Below are 14791 nucleotides of genomic sequence, written 5' to 3'. Positions count from 1 at the left end.
TAATACCCGGAGCTCTTATAAACCTTATCTAAACTGAAACAAGACAATTACCTGTTTTAAGCATAACAATATCAAATGTAGAAGGCTTATGAATGATTGAAACTTTCCTACTTTCAAGTTTCCAAAAGGATGCATAAAGATACTGGAAAGAACCATTTTTTCAATATGTCATTGTTATTTCAATATTCAGATGTGTCATAACTTTCATGACTATGACACCTTCTAGGCAATATGCCATTCTGTTATGCATTCTAACGAGGAATTAGCATGGAATAGCCCCATAAACAAATGTCATGTATGGAAATCTGTAGCATCTACTTGTCACAGCTCTATGGCAACAATTATTGCGTATAATTTATATATGGTAGTCAATAGGCTTTGTGTGAAAATAGAGGATAGGTGAGGGGCTTTTGAGGGGTGGGGGGGGGGGGGGGTGGTGCCACATTCTATCATAGAAACAAAGAAGCAAAAACAGCTAAGATCTATTATAGAAAGTTTTCATATACATAAACTGGTACTGGCTCTATACAATATTTTACTGTTAATTATAACAGAATCCATGCATAAAGAAGACAGGAGAGAATCTCTCAGCCAATAAATATTGCTATAAATCACACACTTTGATCTGTCTCAAGAGATATGAAATCGTATAACTATTCCCTGAAACCTATGCATTGCTGCAAGTCCAGCTTCTTGTATTTAGTTCAGTTGTTAAAAATTATGCATAAACCAATTTTCGCTCTGGGAGTAAATAACAAAATTATGCAGTTTCAGATGAATAATTTGGTATGATCATAACTCAATCATCAAGCATAAATTGGCAAGTGCTGTAATGTATTTTTCTGAATAATGAAACCCACAAGTAAACACTTTTTCTTAGGACTACAGATTCACTTTTATCAGCTGCCTGCAAGTACTTGCACAATCAAAAACAATATCAGAGAGACCTATAGTAATGGTTTGTTCAATCAAATACTGTAAATGACACAGCATGTCAGAAAATAAGTTGGTAAGTTCAAGAAATTTCTGAGACTGTACTGGCACTGTACCAGTTATCGGCTATAATTTAACGTTTTCTTTTCGTAATTCCTTATTAAATGATAATTTTGGATAAAACTTGACATACTTTAAAAAGTGAACTCCTTATTTATCAATCTGTTAGTTTATATCATTATTTAGAACCCAAAACATCTTGTTTTGTGCTTTTAAGCACGCCCCGAATTTGCCGAGTTTTTACGATTTACTGTACCAGTTATCGGCTTCGTGATAATAACATAGTAAAAATCCGTGTTCATGTTGATTTTATACTCTGCTAAATGTAGTTTGAATTATGCCCCTTGTGAGGTCAAAGTAAAGTATTCGGGGTCATGATACATTATAAACAAAACTCATAAAATAATTTGTTTATTATCATACGGTAATACACCAAATCGTATACTATTCAATACATAATTGTGCAATCATACGTTCAATTGCGCTACGAATCTCTCGGAAATTCGTGAATTCCTTTTGTTTATACATGTTAAATGTATTGATTTTATATGTCAAATCAAAGCAGGGATATAATAACGTATCACAAAGAGGTAATATTCTATTTTTAACTTATTACGTCACTTCCCCCACTGCTGAAAGTGCAAAGATGTAAAATCAGCGGTAAACAATGATCGCTTAAGCTCATGTATAAAACATATTCAAAAAAGTTTTCAAGCAAACTTACTTTTCTTTATTCGAAAAAGACGACTGAATTAAAAAATCTTGGATTGTCGCGTGCTATAAACCCGAACTCTCAGTTTAGCCGATAACTGGTCTTAGCCGATAACTGGTACAGTACCAGTAGAGATTTGATCCATTAAATTGTTTTGTTGTGTTTGCCGAGTTCCATCTTATATTATTTCATATTAGTATATTTAAGGAATGAATTCAATATTCCTTTGTTTTATATGATATTATAAAATGGTTCCGAAGATTGAAGCAGTTTATAAAGCATAATCTGTTCCAAAGAAATTTATATTGTATAAAACTATTGAATATTGAATTCATTGCTGATAATTTAGTTTTTTGCTATTAATCGTGGATAAAAACTGTACTTTTAATTGACCTTTAAAATGACATCAAATTATACAAAATTCAAACGTAACATTAGATGGATTGATACATTTGTTGTCTTGAGTGTTAGGCCTAAAAAGAAAAATTGTGTGTTTAGGGTAACACTGATGAAAAAATTAGGTTAGGTAGGTAGGGATTTTTTTTATTTTATCATTTTTTTTTCTGCATGAATCCTTGGAATGTTTGTTTCTGCCATTTTAAAAACGGATTTTTTAATAGAAATAATAAAAATTCACAATTGGATAAAAACAGGCATCTAAAAATGGTAGGATCGGGGCATTTTTGTAGGTTAGGTTGGGTTACCCTAAGCACACAACTTTTTTTTTTAGGCCTTATTATGATGAAGGCAACATTCTTTGTACCATTATTAGATATATAATTTAATTTTAAAGCCAGATAGAGTGTTACAACCAGAATTGAATTCTTTACATTTGTGAAAATTCTTCCTTATTTGAATCTATAGAATAGTGAAAATATCTAATTCTGTGTGAACTTTTTACACTTGACATCACAATGATTTCAGCATGGTTTTCTTTTTTGACAGCTGCATCATTGCAAGCATAAAAAGTTATGTTAATAATTCAGAACAAGTTACAAGTTTCTTTTCTCAAACGTAAATATAACTAAACAGCAACCTTAAATAGTTCACCAAGATACAAACTTGGTTGGTCACATGATCATATCTTCTGAGAAGCCCTTTGGTCACGTGACTAACCAAGTCCATATCCTGGTGAACTGTGTAACTTGCTGTTTGTTTCTTAATTATCAACTTAACCATAAGCTTTAAAAGAGAGAGAGAGCCATTTTGTTTTCAACATTGATTGCCTATAATATCTAGATGTAAAAGACCTATGGGTTGAATCAATCCAATGAAAAAGTAGACATTCAATAGAAGTCAACCAGAGACCCCCAAATTACCATTAATAGTTTCCCTCAGTCTTGCGATCACATCCGATCTCTTATGAAATGGCTTAGGGTTAAACCAAATGAACTGTTTTAGCACTGCAATAAAATAGTAAGTCCAGAAGCTAATGGTTGGCTGTCTTTTGAAGAGGATTATATGATAACTAACAGCAAGGCTTCAGCGTACCTTTTGAACAACTTGATGGAGCCTATTATCTTGTATTCATCACTTTGACGAGTCTCCCAAGAATATTTTTAAACGTACAAATTATTTCACAGTCGAGGAGTTTAAAAATCTCTTTGCATTTACTGATGAATTTCTTTTTTTTTTTCTTTTTCTTTTATTTTGGGGGGGTGGGGGGGGGGGTGTCATTCTATATGTAAGTGCAATATACCTAATAGATTAACAATAAAATAGTGCTATAAAAACAAAAATTTTAGCACTACACATCAATAATACATCAGTAAATAATTGGTACCAATTAGAAGATTGATTTTAAATAGTCTAACTATCAGTGATAAAATATGGGAAGTCTAACACTTAATCTAATTCAAAACTTCAGATAATTTTTTTCTCAAAAGCTCATGTGATCATCACTTAAAATCTGAAACTCTTTCGTTTTAGATTATAACAAGTCCTCTTAAATATAAGCATATCTTTTATTTTTTTGCTTGCAGGCTAAAAAAAATTTGCATAAATTGGAGATAATCATCATATATGGCATTTCAATTGATAATTTGTTCAATATTCAGCGACATCGATGCCGATGGCTATAAAACCCTTATTGCAACATTTACATATTCACAATTACATGCATGCCGTACAAATCTCAAATAGATTTTATTTCTTTGGATGAGAAAGTGGTGGTAATCTAGACCATGAGGCATATCCGAGTATAAAGTATATTTAAACCCAAAGTATTCAGTGATAATATCTCTGAATACTTTTAAATGATATAAAAAAGAAATATAATATTTGATTGCATGTCAAAAGTGTCAGGCAGACCCAACAAGCATTTAGCTTACTATATATATAGGCAAATACACCCTAAATACCAAATTCTAGCACAGGGGTTAAAGCAGAATGTATGATGGTTTCAGCAAAAGTGTTTTATCATGGGGGAGGGGGAATGAATTCAGATCCTTTGCTATTCTATTACATGTGCTTTAATTTGCTGTTAAGTTCTGTTACAGTTTTTAGATCAATGCATACTAAAAAAAAAATCAATTTGATTGATTGATTGATTTTTCAGTTTACAAATGTATATATATGCATGCAAAACACCACAAGGTATGAACAACTGAGAAAATTATCAATTTGAGAATTTAAACAAAATGTGAAAAACACAGCAAGTGTCAATGGTTGGTGAGGACCGATGTTTATCATATATATACATCGATATTGTGCATATGTTCACTTGCCTGATAGGCAGAATGCAGAGTGTTTAACCTATTTACAGTACCTGAGTTTACTTACATTGATCATGATACAGTGAATCAATACAAAAATGTACCAAAATCAAAAACACAAAATTGGAAGTTTTAATTAGCACTGGAGGTTAATTAAAACTGCATGAACAATAACACAGGAAGGGGGACCCCACTTTGAAAATTGTACATAAGCATCCGCTATCATTCTGGAGTTCTTGATATCAAAGGAGTATTTCATGGAAAACTGTGTTTATATCATATCAAAGCAACCAATTATTTTTTGCCTAATTAATCGTGCTTCAATTTTCTTTTATAAACACTCCTTTGGTTTCAGAGAACAAGGTTTCACTTAGAAGTGAGTCCTTTGGGAGTTTTTTAAAACTACATCACTTTTTTTTTTCCATGAATCTGGCGATGTTGATTTGGTTGCATTTTTTCCAGTCATCTCTTGGGAAAAAATTACCATAACGATATAAAAGTTATAGAACAACTGCTTCAATTATAAAAACCCACTGGGTGTACTGGGAATGCTTTGCCTCAAAACAAGACTTTGCAGCAATAAGTCGCAGTTTAATGCATGAAGAAACAGTTTCATCAAATACTGCGACTTTACAATTTTTTTTCTAGAAGCGCAGAATTGGATAAGACCCCTTCATTGAAATCAAGAAACTCAAGTCTGATAACAATTTTGTATCAATAATTTGATAATATTCTCTTTAAGGTCTTTATCACGCACAATCTACTTTCTAAATCAACCATACTGTCCGTGCTTTTGATTTTAGATATTAATTTGCAAAATACAACAGAGAGAAGAAAGAGAGAGAGAGGGGAGAGTTTCAAGCACAATATATCTTCTACAATATTATTAAAAAAAATTGAAATCATTGATATACAACATATACTGCATGCGTCTGTCCATTGTAATAGTTAAATTAGTATCATAACTATAATAAATCTACAAAGCTTGTGAACAACAGGTGCATATCTCTAATATTTACAGAAACACAGCTAGTCCCTAGTCTACTAATGCACACAAATGCATACCGGCCCGTATCTACCTGTATTTCCAGTGAATGAATGAATGGTAAAAAGGTCCTTCACTCCACAAAAATCCTACACAATATAATATTTACAATGAAACAACCATGACATATCCAATACACATGTCTACAACATCTCGTAATCCGCAACTTGTCGGTAACAATGGCTGATGCAAATACTTTATCATCAGCAGAGAACACACAGCTGTGACAGGTCCCACAATGCATTGATTTTACATTTATTGGGATTTCCCGCCCAGGTGAGGAGGCTATATGTTCTGTCATACACATTAAAAGACTATCATATGACAGAATGAAAGAAATTCCATTAAAAAAAAAAAGACAGAAACAAAATTTATCAAGTTTCATAAATGTTTTTAAATATATGACTGAAGAATCACACTAATTTTACCTTATCACATTTTAATACATAACAAAAATATCTACCTTTATTTGCATCACTTAAAATCTACCTCTCAAAAAAATGTTACAATTGAATTACATGTATTAAAAGTGAAAAATAGAAACATAGAAACCTGATGCAAGTGATATTTTAATATTTAATCAGGTGAGATGAGATGGTGGTGAGGGAAGGGGGTGATCATATACTAGTGAGACAGCTGAACTCCATTCAATTTCACAATACACATTAAAACAAATAGAAATCTTACTATTTTTCAATAAGTTAACCATGCTTAGCCTGATCTATAAAACAAATTTAATCTTAACATAGATGCAAGGCCTCCACACATAAATATTGACAATGGTTGATTATTTCTGATGGTACTGAGTGAACAAGCAAATGCATCTCCTGTTCTCTGAATATTGAGGGAACAATACTATTCTAACCAATATATCTAATGTAATTAAAATTAGATCCCTTGATATTCTCCAGTGGATCACTACCTTGCTCACAAAGTTTCTTAAGCATAGAATTCTCAAGATATTCCAATGTCAAGAATATGATGACCCCTGACCTTTAACCTTGTGACCTCAAAACCAATATAGTAAATGAGGTTAACCTTATTATAGGCACCAAGTCTGATGCTGGACTAGCAAAGATTTCTTTAGATAATGATTTTACCTTACACTAAGTCTACTGGTTAATATTCAGAGTAGTTTGACCTTAACTTTGCTCAAGTGACCTCAAAATCAATTCAAGTCATATTCTTCATAGAGGACATTTGATCTATATGTAAAGCAAAAGTTTCAAAGATATTTGACAACACATAGTTTACTAGTCACTATCATTGTTTGACCTTTGACCCCATTTAACTTCAAAATCAAAAGAGATCTACTTCTTGAGAGGGTACCTGTGAACCAAGATTGATATTAGCATCCAGCAGTTTAGGGTATCTTAAGATATCAATTTGACAGCACCTTGTATACTGACTGGCTGACATACAGAATATTCAACACCAATTAAACAAATTAGGTTCAAACACAATGTTCCCCTCTCACTCTATTTTCATAGTTTTGTCTTCTTTATACTCTCTTTGGAAAGGTCAGCGACTTTCTTAAAGGATGATTATTTTTCTCCCTGAAATCTCTCGATTTGCTTCATAGAATACACATAATGACAATCAGCTTGATAAAAACAGTACTTAAATCTTACCTTTACTTACGTCTTTCCCTTTCAATATTTCATGCATGCAACACATATATCTCACATTTCATACATATAAAAGAACAATGTGCCCCTTGTACATGTGTATTACAATACATGCATTTGTGACCTCAAACAGATTTTTGGCCAAAAATCACCTTGCTTATCCTCCATTGCCACGTACTTCATAACAATTCTGATCCAAAGGGTTATTACGAGAATTGTTAAATCCGATAATAGCTTCGACTTGAAAGTAATGAAAACATTTAAATACACAGGGAGACTTTTAATACTGGCATGTAAGGTCAGATATTTATGAAAAATAATTCCAATAGAGTTTTATTGTTCTCTTTATACAGATAGGACCTCTCCAGTTCATGTTAAACATTGTAGGGGCATGCAAAATACCGGTACATCATCTCGTCTCTTTGTGAGTTCAAAAGATGCTGCAGGGTACATCTGTGCTTATTTTGTAGATTAAATGAATTCAGAAACAGCGATTTGAATAAAAAAGAATTTAAACATTCATTAAATCTTTTCCATGAAAATACAATGTACTGGTACATGTATTTACCAACCAAATAAAATAAAATTGAACCAAGGATGGGCTCGATTATTCATTCACTGTGTAAGATTATTATAATGGAGATTCAAGGCCCTGTCAGACAGGAAAACTGAATCCCGACAACTCACAAAGAGAAATTGTGCAGATTGTGAGCTAGTTCCACATTTTAAAAACTATGAAGTAAATTGCGATTAAGTAAAAACTCTGTCATTTGTCAATGCCAAAATAACACCCTTTAATCTTATCATTTAAATAGTCAGTAACTCAATCGTCTTCACTATATTGAATAACTCTATAGATACATCTCTTGAAGTAAAGTTCAAGATAACCCTTTAAATACCTTTACTACGGGGGTCTGTAAGTTCTCAGTTATTTGCCTTTCTTCCAGTCTTCCCCACAAAGTACACAAAACCATTCTTAAATTCAAACAATCAAATTTGAACTGATTTTACTCTGTATATAGACATTAAACAAGGCATGTCAATACAATTCTCAATTCCAATACACATTCAACAATACCCTTTATGTACAGAGTAAATCTTGGAAAAGTTTAGAATGAGAAAATTATGTGATAGTTACAAAAAAAAAAGATTGTGACAGCTCAAGAATATGAAAATTATGAAACAGTTCCAATAACTGCATGAAGCAAAAGTAAAATTCTCATCCACATTTTCATGACCACATCCCCTGCAGAACCTGCTGGATTTTCTATTAATTCTAGTTGGTGGGTTCTAACACCCCCCCCCCCAAAAAAAAAAAACAACAACACAAATTTAAAAACACTCTTTGGAGTATTTTCAATACAAGATGCTCATTTAAGTACTGCTACAGTTCTGTTAGTCAATCTTTCCAGTACCCATTGACCTATGATCATGCATGGCTTCATTCAATATCATAGCTGCTACCCTAGCTGATCGCTACATTAGATATCTAGGTCCTATTGAACACACTGAAAAATCCTGTTATTCTGAGGCCAGCAAATTGCCAAACATCATTGCAGCTATAGAGAGTTAGATTAGCAGCTACAATCTTCAAAACAGTCCAGCTAGTACAGTCATAGTCTGTATATTAATTTCCACAGATGATCAAAAAATTATTGATTTTCCATTTCCACAGAATTTCAACCAAATGCCAATAAAATGTTATCAATTTCAATAAAAATATATCACTAAATCTCTCCCTTCCAAGACTAAAATCTCCAACACGCTTTTAATGAGCACTAGCTCTGCCTAAAAAGTCTACTTTTTATTACATAATGTTTCCGCAAGGAATTGCATCAAAGAAGATCTTTCTTTGAGCTGCAATATTACAACTTAAATGTATGCAACATCAAACCATGTCATTTACCGGGGTATATCTTGCTGGATGCAAAAATTTTGACTTTTAAGTTAGAATAAAAGTCACTTGGGTTTATATATATAATGTAACTTTCAGACTGCGGTTGACACATCAATATAACAAACCCCTAGAGAAGACAACAGCAGTTTTTTATACACATTTTCTTCTTTCAGTTGTAATGTTTGTTTTTAATGTTAGAATAAAAGTGAACAGCTGGAATTTTATGGTTTTCCACAGAGAGTCAAAAGTACACGATTATTTTGTCACCAACACAGACTATTTCCCCACTCCGCATCACTCTGCAAAGAGACTGTACGTTCCACCTCAAAATCAATTTACAGTAATTAGCTTTTCCTACATGCTATTTAGCTTCTATTTTCTTGTCAATTTCTATATCAAATGACTCCATATCATTCAAAATAAAGTTCGAATGTTGATCGAGACACATTAATCATTTAGTTAGAAACCTAACCTTAATGTATATATATACATATTAAAGCCTAAGGATGCCAAATTATTCTAAGAGACATCTCTAGATCTGTAATCTTAATCATGGCTGAAGTGGGGGCTGATTGCTTATATTCCATTAAGGATATTACTACTAAATTAGTTTGCAGCTATGAAAAATTCTGTCAGAATTAAAAGAGACAATTTAATTTTGCTTGTGATGTATTTTTCATCAATATTTTTTATATGCTGCAAATTCAACAGTGCTTGCGATTCTGAGCAGTCTTCAAAGATATGAAACATGCAGCTTTAATATTACAATCCCTGCACGCTCTAGGATTGTTTTTGAAGTTTTCTATTCTCAGGTGAGGCCATTTTCCATTTCATTGATTCAAATCAACCTACGTGTAATAGTACAGTTAAAGTTAATGCATACTTGCATCGGTATATATGTATATTTAAATCAAACTTTCAATGTTGGATGATTCCGATAAATCAAACAACTGCATTTGAAGAAGTTAAAATCCTGGCAAAACAAGACAATAAAATATAGCAAATGTGTATCCAAATTTCTTTTTTTTTTTGCATCTTTTATCATCTCCTATGAATTTCTAAAAAATGTTTCATTGTTGTAATATACACATACACCAGTGCAAATCTAGGCATACCGTATACGTATAACGGGTAATTTTTACTGCTGTAATTTTTTACGAATTTGTCATAAAATAGGGTGATTTGAATTTTTACGCGTTATTTTTTTACGAATTGGACATGTCCGTAAAAATTAAAATCATCTGTGGTAAAAGGGGGGAAATTTTACCGTGACTTTGTTACAGTTAACACACATACAAATCAGAAAATAGTTTTTCTGTTAACGATTCCTTATATTTATGATTGTGTTTATACTAGGGATGTCAAATCGGTCAATTTTTAGTACCCGATTTCTCGGACGTTTTTCCGATCGAGTACCCGGCATTTTAGGTCTGTTCAATTTCTCTACTGTGTGCTATCTAATTTATATAATAGACTATATAAACGACTATGTTCAGTGAAAATAAATCATTAAAGTAAGCCAAAAATAAGGGTAGAAGACAGCCAAAGGTGAGAAAAGCTAGGTAACAGGTGCTTGGTCACGATAATTACTATATAAACACTGCCACAGGCGATAACGGTCATTTAGCATATTAGAGGCGTAGAAAATCCTAATTACTCTATGTACAAGTGCAATGGACATTTTAAGTTTTAAAACCGATGTTTAAATGCATTATTAAATAAACTTAGAAATATTAAAAGATATCATCCGAGTAACTGAGTACCGATTTTAGTATTCGATACTCGGACGTTCGATCGAGTACCCGGTTAACCGGGTACTCGTTGACATCCTTACTTTATACATTTAACGTACTTTATTTCATATGTGATATACACTTTACTTATTCCTATTTATCTGGGTATCATCATTGATGTACAACATGTGCTCGTTTCAGTTTGATTTACCGGGAAAAAAAGAAAGACAACTCCATTTCAAATTTTTTTTCTGTCTCTCTTTCTTTCTCTCCCAACCAAAAAAGACATCTAGCTACTAACGTGGCATTATACGTAGTTTTAAAAATTACTCAAGACTGAATGAAAGATCTGAACTGTTATCACCACGTGACCACAAACGCTCAAATATACCTACATGTACAGCCGTCAGGGACTGACCTGAAGGTCATGAACATTACTCTCATACGTACGATGTAGAAATTTACGTGCGGTGTTTTTTTACTTCTGTGAAAATTTACGCGTTTAATTTTTACGGATTTATAAAACTCGTAAAAATTAGTAAAAATTAGCAGCACGTAAAAAATACCCGTTATACGGTATTATAACACAATTAGCTCTTATTCAACTATAATAATTTCTGTATACAATTATAAACAAAAATAACTTTTATGGCAAAGACTTACCGAAAACTGACTTTAGGAGTGGAAAATTCAGATCAAGCGCTATTAGCTGATTTCATGATGGTCATTTCGTGCATGCCCAACACAAAAGCAATCTCTTGACATACAATATCCACTCTGATGAAAGGACAATTTTCTATCTGCTATATGTAAGCTGGCTCATGAACTTCATTAGTCAGGTCACTTTGGCATATCCCTTCGATTGTAAGTTTCTGGTAGAGACAGCACACGAATTTCCTGATATTGATTCACTCTGGTAATGGACAATGCTAGTTTCTTTTTCCGGGCTGTTAATTTCAGTTTCTGTCCAGATCATCAACCCGTGACCATAACCCTATGTGTAAATGTACAAGCACTGTTAAAATCCACCGCTACACCCTGCATTTAAAGTTCGACATATACACAAGCAATATGTATACACAACATAAGAGCAACAGAGCGTGTAGAAATATTTTTAAACTTCTTTATCAGGGACGTCGGAATTTACTGATCGATGCACTTTTTTCAATAAGTCAAATCAGAAAATTAACAAATATATACTGTCAACTTTGGTATATTTAACTCTCACCTGAAAACTTAGCTAGGTCTTTGTTATGCTAGCTAGCCGACAAAATCCTGTTATAGGAAATAATTAGAACATATACTGGTATTGGAAAGTTAAAGTTCAAATCTTATTAGATCTTACGTATTGTATGTCTTTCAAAGTCACCTATTGTCACCATCTAAATCCCTCCATAAAACAGACAATTTTCTCGGGGCTGTTGTAAAGACGTTTGAACAATGCCTTTCAATGCTGATAATGAAAAAAAGAAGATTTAAAGCCTCCGCACTTCTTTTAATTTATTGTTTTCCAAATCCTTTCTCATTGCTTATCATTGACTTTCAAGTTTATCAATTCGTTTACTATCACTAGATATTGAACTTTTTAATAATGATTTAAAAAATAATTGTTTATAAATATAGATAAGAGCGTAATTTCTGCAATTAAATTTTAAAATACAACTTTTCACCAACCTTGTTTTAAAATACAGGTATACATGTATTTGATATAAACGTACAGCTGATACTAGTGATAGATCAATATTTCGAACTCATTTCGAGTTCTGCTGATCATTGTCATTCATATTTCAAGAATTTTGAATAAATGAATATTAAATTTAAAAAAGTAGATATATATAAAATTTCACGGATTTTTTAAAATCGAAGATTTGCACTTATATACCACGTACACATGGTACAGTACAGTTTTACAAGAGTTCGTTTGACAGTTGAATTTGATCGTCTGAAACCCTTTCCATAACGTGTCAATATATCCATAAATACGTACCGCATCAACATTGTGCTCATTTGAGGTATTCTTTCATCTAATTTACCGGTAATAATAGCATTTCTAGCAATAATGAACGGGGTAACGTTGCATTCTGCAGCTGTTCTGTTGTCAGTCTCCAAACCGGATGTTGACATTTGACGTTTTGGCGGGAATGCAACAACGAATCGAACACGTGGTGCATGCTTAATTGGTACTGTAATTGGCGTATCCGATGCAATTCTGTCAGTTCCATAGTTAAAAGAGTTGACGACAGGTGCGCCTCAAAAGGAAAATGGGTGCAACCCTGCACATCAACCCCCCCCCCCCCAAAAAAAATTTCAAATCATATATAAATCACTAAACATTTACCTGCCCCCCCCCCCCCCCCAAAAAAAAATAAATAAATGAGAAATAGAAATTGAAAAATATGTTCCTGAATATTATGTACTATACATGTTTTAGCTGCCCTCTGAAGGTAGCCTGGTCACGGTAAGATTATTCTTTCTATGGTGAGCCATGCGAGACTTCAGTTGGCAAAGTGCTTTAAAAAAGCTTTGGAAGCAACATTGTCATATCTTTGTTTTTATCCTTCAAAAAATATTTTGAAAAAGTACATAATGAGTTATCTCTGGTTCATCTTGCCATCTTTTTTAAAAAGGGACATTTTTAATGTTGAAATATGTCATCTTTACCAGTTTACACGTTAATTTCAAATTTGTGGAGAGAAGACCCAGAGACAACAAATCATTTAAAAACAGCTGTAGGATTTTGCATGAATTGCAACGTGTTGCTATATTTAGACCCATATTAAGATAAAATGTTTTGCATTACAAACATTTTTCTACCCATTCCACGTCCAACAGATGTGCAAAAACTAATCATTGAAATTTTCACTCTCCTTGTGCACCTAGAAATCTGCCGAAACTACCGTACATCTTTTAAGCGTCCACTTTCTTTAGTTTGGGTAAGTGATAATTGATCGTATCACTTTGATTGTTTTTTATTGAAATGTAGTGTCCAGTTCTTTCTTCACCAGTTTTACCAAAGGGGCTTGTCATAGTCCGTTTATTTATTCATTTTTATTTTGACACACAATTTACTGTATAGGAGTGAAAAGAAGAAAAGAAGAAGGTAATGCAAGTCACAATTGTTTGACATTTTTCATCATAACCTTATCAATGCTAATAGGTACACACCGACACTCTTTCAAACAATTTATTTATTATTATTTATTATCCAAGTTGCACAATCTAGTTGGCTTTCTCTACTTGCACTTTCACCTTTGAATATATATGTATATCTTTCCATAGCATGTATGGATCCAGAACAATTTTCCAGGGTGGGTGAGTCCGGGGGATAATTTTGTGTCCCATTGGGGGGGGTTGGGGGTTGGGTTAGGATGGATGGGCGAGTTGGTGGGTCAAATGCCTATTTTCTAGCAATTTTACTATGTAAATCAGATGGGTCCTTTTGGCTAAGTTTTGCAAGAACATTAAACAAACTTTCCTTGCAGCTAACCTGACTAAATTGTCTCTTAAAATAATTTCTTTGTATCAGCATAGACTTTGGCTAAAAAAAATGTTACAGTAACTGTAAAAAAGTTTACCACTGGCAAGTCTTTCCAAGAAACTAACAGTTATCTGGTATATGTACTGTATACAGTAGTTCTTGTATAAAAAAAAAAATAGGATAGCTTGAATGATTTGTGCCCCAGGTATTAACAGAACCATTTAATGAAAGTAAATCTGTTTAATTCAGATTTTCCCTCTTTGAATCCCCAATACTCATGCAGATAAATCTCAACTAAAATATTTTTTAAAATAGTTTTTATTGAAATTCAAAAGCAAAATTAAACACTTATTATAATGTAATAACAACTTGGAAACCAACAAGTCTTACATGCTTATTTCATGTAACCAAAGTTCATATACACACACACACAAAATAAATAATAATAAAAGCTTTCAGAAACCTAAAAACAATTGTTAATATCGGAAATAACTCTCCATGATCTCCAGCTATTTTTGTGTCAGCACACCCGATACATACAAGGTGATTTATATATGCATGATTGGATTTATAATCAAATTCTATAAACTT

The 14791-nt window shown here is 32.7% G+C and overlaps 1 protein-coding gene across 8 annotated transcripts in view; it reads right to left on the bottom strand.

The window, feature by feature from the left end:
* Positions 1-11727, bottom strand: part of LOC105319247 (uro-adherence factor A) — a 59732-nt gene extending 48005 nt beyond the window's left edge. For 6 of the 8 annotated variants that reach the window (XM_020063711.3, XM_020063714.3, XM_020063715.3 and 3 more), the window contains exon 1: positions 11386-11716. The gene's annotated coding sequence lies outside the window, so the exon portion shown is untranslated. Of the gene's footprint in view, positions 1-5498; positions 5639-11385 lie in introns of those variants that run through there. The other 2 variants (XM_020063708.3, XM_020063709.3) reach the window with 2 other exon arrangements.
* Between the last annotated feature and the right edge of the window lie 3064 nt (positions 11728-14791).

Source organism: Magallana gigas, chromosome 2 (assembly GCF_963853765.1).
Source record: "Magallana gigas chromosome 2, xbMagGiga1.1, whole genome shotgun sequence".
Taxonomy (NCBI): domain Eukaryota; kingdom Metazoa; phylum Mollusca; class Bivalvia; order Ostreida; family Ostreidae; genus Magallana; species Magallana gigas.
This window is presented reverse-complemented; position numbering and strand designations above follow the sequence as displayed.